This window comes from Sinocyclocheilus grahami, unplaced genomic scaffold (assembly GCF_001515645.1).
Source record: "Sinocyclocheilus grahami isolate Dianchi unplaced genomic scaffold, SAMN03320097.WGS_v1.1 scaffold1449.1, whole genome shotgun sequence".
Classification (NCBI taxonomy): Eukaryota; Metazoa; Chordata; class Actinopteri; order Cypriniformes; family Cyprinidae; genus Sinocyclocheilus; species Sinocyclocheilus grahami.
In genome coordinates, this window is record NW_015506628.1 from 183,711 (window position 1) to 189,431 (window position 5,721).

Consider the following 5,721-nt stretch of genomic DNA (forward strand, 5'->3'; position numbering starts at 1 on the left):
ATTTCTACTGTATGGACAAACATTTCTTGAATTTCTCAAAATATCTTATTTTATGTTCCACAGAAGAAAGAAATTAATACAGGTTTGGAATGACATGATGCTGAGTAGCCTAAATGAAGACAGTTTTAATTTTTGGGTGAACTGTCCCTTTAAGAACTTTATAATATTTGTAAATGGAAAACACCTCATGTATAAGTGTCTCTAAATTACATGAGACACTGATTTTTATCTTTAATCAGGCTCTTACTGAATTAACATTTTACTTCAATTAAAATGAATTAGAATGAAACATTTAAAGAGAAATAAGCTATTAAAGTTTGTTTACACTGCAGTTTGTTTACATGCATTTTACCTGGTCGTGGCTGTTTTCAGGCAGAACCTTTAATCTTGTCATATCACACAACTGTATAACACAATTCTGTGTCATTTCTGAATGGATCGAGCGAATAAATCTTATAAATCGTGGCGGAAGTGCAGCTCTGTGCGGGAGACTGATCCCGCTCTGCTTTAACGCGCGGCTGGCGGATGCACCGGGTAGCACCGCTTCACACTTTTGGAGTAACTGTTACTTGCTTTTTGCAGTTTCGCGTGGGCTGTAATTTAAAAACAGCGCCTAATATGAGGTCTCCCTCGCTTCGGCGATCGACCCAGGGGATGAGGATGAGGATTATGTGTTCCCTTTAGTCACTAACGAAACAGTGATAACATGTTTCGGTCGTGACTGTTTCGGTAGTGACAATTCTATGGGATAACACCCAAAAAAACTAAACAAAGATGTCACTACCGAAACTCCACCGCAGGGTTAGCTAGCACAGTTCTGAACAGTGGTACACATATAAAAACTAAATGTTATGGAATAACTCCCAAAAAAAGTGTGCTTAATTGCAGAAAAAAGGTGTTCGGTAGTGACGTTCCTTAAAGTTACACACAGATTTTTCAGAATTTTGAACACATTTACCTCAAAATGATGAGACATATCTACTCACCATGTAGCTATGAGAGAGAGTGACACCTATATATTTCCTGATCATAAATATAGGGATGTAGTTTCGGCCAATAGACTAAAACATACACTGTTTCGGCAGTGACAAAAAATGCAGGACAAATTTTTTTGTATGAAGTTTCACAATTTACAAAGAAAATATAATATATATATTTGAACTTCACTTTTTAAAAGAATCAAAAAGTTTCTTTTGAAAACAATGGGAAAAAATAGCAAAATCATTTCAATATCATTTTCATAAGTTGAAATTTAGGGGTTAGGGTTCAGGACAGCCACCTCCCAATTGAAAGTACCCAATAAATTATGCTTTTATATATATATATTAAGCTTACTAATATTTTAAACATTATTGTGGGTTTCAATAGATAATAGAAGGTTCTTAGTAAACATTCAAGATTTGAATACTTAAATGCTTTTTAAATGTGTTTTTTGGTTGTGGGACAGCAGTTTGCACCAATTCTGTAGAAAGGCCCATATAAATAAAAAAGTAGAGACTCAATGAATAGAAATAATTTAATAGTCAAAATATTGACCATTGTGCTTTTATTTACAGCCTGAAAAAGAATTTAAAATAGTTTTAAGAGAGGTTTAAGTGCTTTTTGGGGTGACTGTCTTCTGTAATAATAATTTCGATGGTAGGTTATTTCTTGTAGTTTAAACCCATTCTCCTGGGCTGTCCGGACCCCCGCAGTGAGATGGCATCGTACCGGCGGGTGGTGAACAGTCAGAAGTGTGTCCGCGCCGGAGGCAAACACAACGACCTGGAGGATGTGGGGAAAGACGTGTACCATCACGCCTTCTTCGAGATGCTGGGAACTGGTCATTTGGTCATTACTTCAAGGTTTGTCCAATTATTGAGTTCATTTAATGAGGCATGTTTTTCTTAATTATGATATCTGGATGCTTCATGCCCCATAAAAATATCAAAATGAATTTTAATTGAAAACACGTTCATCATGCAAGAGTTATTATTCAAGTTATCATGTGTATGAATTGCATTTTACAGAGTCCCTACAGGGACATGGTAATGAAAAAAATATATGTGACCCTGGACCACAAAACTAGTCATAAGGGTCACACACACATATATATATATATATATATATATATATATACACACACACACAAAGGATTTTTTTGAAATTGAGATTTATACATAATCTGAAAGCCAAATAGGCTTTCCATTGACATATGGTTTGTTAGGACAGGACAATATTTGGCCGAAATACAACTATTTGAAAATCTGGAATCTGAGGGTGCAAAAAAATCTAAATATTGAGAAAATCACCTTTAAAGTTGTCCAAATTAAGTTTTTAGCAATGCATATGACTAATCAAATATGAAGTTTTTATATATTTACAGTAGGAAATGTACAAAATATCTTCATGGAACATGATCTTTACCTAATATCCTAATGATTTTTGGCATAAAAGAAAAATCGATCATTTTGACCCATACAATGTATTTTTGGCTATTGCTACAAATATAACCTTGCTGCTTATGACTTTTTTTTTTTGGTTTTGTGGTCCAGGGTCGCATATGAGTTGGAAGAACATTTATATTTTAATGCGTTTGCGTTCTCTTGCAAAACTACTGCATTTACCCTAGAATCTTTGCCTTTTCTCGCAAAACATTTGCATTCTCGCAAAAATATTGCATTTCCCCGAGAAAATCTTTTTTTCGCAAAAAATATTGCATTCACCAAGAAGCATTGTATTCTCTCACAAAACTATTGCGCTCCCCCAAGAAATGGGTGTTCTCTTGCAAAAGTATTGCATTCCCCGCAGAAACTTTATCATTCTTTCACAAAAGTATTGCATTCCCCTGAGAAACTTTGCATTTTCTCGTAAAACTATTGCATTCCCCCGAGAAACTTCTCTCTCGCAAAAAGTATTTCGTTTCCACGAGAAACGTTGCATTCTCTCACTAAACATCTGTTCTCTTGCAGAATTATTGTGTTCCTCCAAGAACGCAAGCAAACGTAGTTACTTGGAGGAACTCAGTACTTGTGCATATTTTTGAATTAATTAATAATCCATCATCCAGGTGGAAGCCTGTGCAATGGCCTGGCGTCTTTTAACGGAAGAGTACGGCATTCCCGCTGATCGCTTGTAGGCTACGTCTCGTACTTCTCTGGAGATGTGGCGAACGGACTCCCTGCCGATGAGGAAACCCGGCTAATCTGGCTCAGCATGGGGTACGTTCACAAGTGCAAAGCAAAGTTGACAAACGCATTCGTTTTCTGTTGGAGATTCAATGGATTGTTGTGACGTTCACGTGCAGTGCGCGGCCGGATCACGTGTTGCCGTTCGGAATGAAGGATAACTTCTGGGAAATGGGCGAGACGGGTCCGTGTGGCCCCTGCACAGAGATTCATTAGGATCACGTTGGGAATCGGAACGCCGCCTCACTGGTCAACGCAGACAGTCCAGATGTAGTGGAAATTTGGAATCTAGTATTTATGCAGTATAACAGGTTAGAAAAGTTACTTCCAGTATTATTTGACTATTTATTGTAGTTTTTATTAATATTTTGAATGAGCTTTTATTTTTATATTTTCAAATCTCTTTTTAATTTTCTTTCAAGCTTTACAAACTTTAATGTGCAGTGGAGGCTTGTTCTGCAGGGAAGCGATGGTTCAATCTGTAGATATTACCACAATTATATTAAAAAAGACTATTAAAAACTATAAAAAATATTTAGGTTTAATTTATTTTAGTTTTGGTTCAGTTGAAAGCAATATTTCTAATCGTCATTTAATTAAGGTTTTTCATTTATTATTTATATTACATTTTTTGTAGTTTTTTGTTTTGTTTTTGTAGACATTTTTAGTAATTTTGTCATGTGCTTTTGTCATTTTAATTAGTTTTTTTTTAGTATTACTCTTTAGGTTTTAGGTTTAATATATTTTTTATTTCAATATACATTCGTGTTTTTTTTAAAGAAATTAATACTTTTATTTATCAAGAATACATTATACCAACCAAAAGTGAGAGTAAAGACATTTATAATGGTACAAAAGGTCTCTATTTCAAATAAATGCTGTTTTTGTCTTTTGAGAAACTTCAAGCATTTATTAATTATAAAATAATAAATTAAAATGTATTAAGCAGCATTGATTTTAACATTGATAATAACAGGAAATGTTTCTTAAGCAGTAAATCAGCATATTAGAATGATTTCTGAAGGACCATGTGACACTGAAGACTGCAGTAATGATGTTGAAAAGTCAGCTTTGCATCACAGGAATAAATTAAATTTTAACACAGAAAATAGTAATTTTTATTTGTAGTATTATTTTTGATCAAATAAATGTAGCCTTGGTGAGCATGTTTTTTTGAATGGTATGTATTACCGCGTTCTAAAATGCAATTAAAGTAAATATTAAAGTAAATCACTAATAATTCAATAACACACAAAAAAAATCTTTAGCAAAGTTTAAAATTATGATTTATGGTATACATCAATGTACCATGGCACTTTTTCAGTTTAGGAAAGCTGCTAGTGCAGGTACTAAATTTTGTTTTCTATACATGATATGATAAACTTTGTGCTTCCTCTGTAGATCATGGATCTCAATAATCAGAATGAAGCCCAGTTCTTGTCCTCACTGAAGCAGGGCAGGAGGGTGATTGACAGGACCCTCAGCAATATGGACAAAGACTCAGCCGTTTTTTCCAGGTAAAGCCCGCAAAGCTGTGTAATTTGCTTTTCTTATACATCTTTATTATCTTTTCAGGTTCATTAATGCTGATATTTCTCTCTATATTTGTTTTACTCTCTGTGTCCATTGCGTTGTTGTTTCTATCAGCTTCAGTCACCTGGTCGCTACATCGTAACCTGGGCTTCCCTCTAGATCTCATTGACCTGATGCTGGAGGAGAAGGGCAAGATGGTTGATAAAGTGATTAAGTGAAGTGACATGTGGCCAAGTATGATATATGATATATGATATAATTCCATACTTGGAATTAGTGCTCTGCATTTAACCCATCCAAAGTGCGCACACACACAGCAGTGAACACACACCCGGAGCAGTGGGCAGCCATTTATGCTGCGGCGCCCGGGGAGCAGTTGGGGGATCGGTGCCTTGCTCAAGGGCACCTCAGTCGTGGTATTGAAGGTGGGAGAGAGCGCTGGACATTCACTCCCCCCACCTACAATCCCTGCCGGCACGAGACGCGAACCCACAACCTTTGGGTTATGAGTCCGACTCTCTAACCATTAGGCCACGACTTCCCCAAAAAAGAGATGGCAGTGCTTGAAGATGAATACGAGAAAGTACTTGTGATAGCATTTTGCTTTCCTTAATGTAATATCTGATTTGTGGATGAATAATGGGCTCATTTATTAATAAGCTCTGTTTTTTGGGATATATCTAATTTTGTGGAGGGGGGGGATCTTCTGACCAGCTGGATCTTCATAGTCTGGCGGAGCTACAAAGTCAAGGAGTTCCTCACACGGACGACTCCCCAAAATACTGTTACAGTCTGGGGACTGATGGAAAATATGGTAATGGAGGGTGAAAAGATAATGTCAGGCAGTTAAATATTTACCGCACAGTGACACGCTAAAAAACACTCGGAATACTTTGGTGACCGCACAGCGACACACTAAAAAACACTCTGAACACCTCGGTAACCGCACAGCGACACGCTAAAAATCACACGGAAACACCTCGGAAACCGCACAGCGAAACACAAAAAAACAATCTGACCA

General features: G+C 36.4%; 1 pseudogene; it reads left to right on the forward strand.

Moving 5' to 3' along the window:
• The window catches only part of LOC107570367 (uncharacterized), a 14,884-nt pseudogene that overhangs the window by 2,798 nt on the left and 6,365 nt on the right, over positions 1–5,721 (forward strand).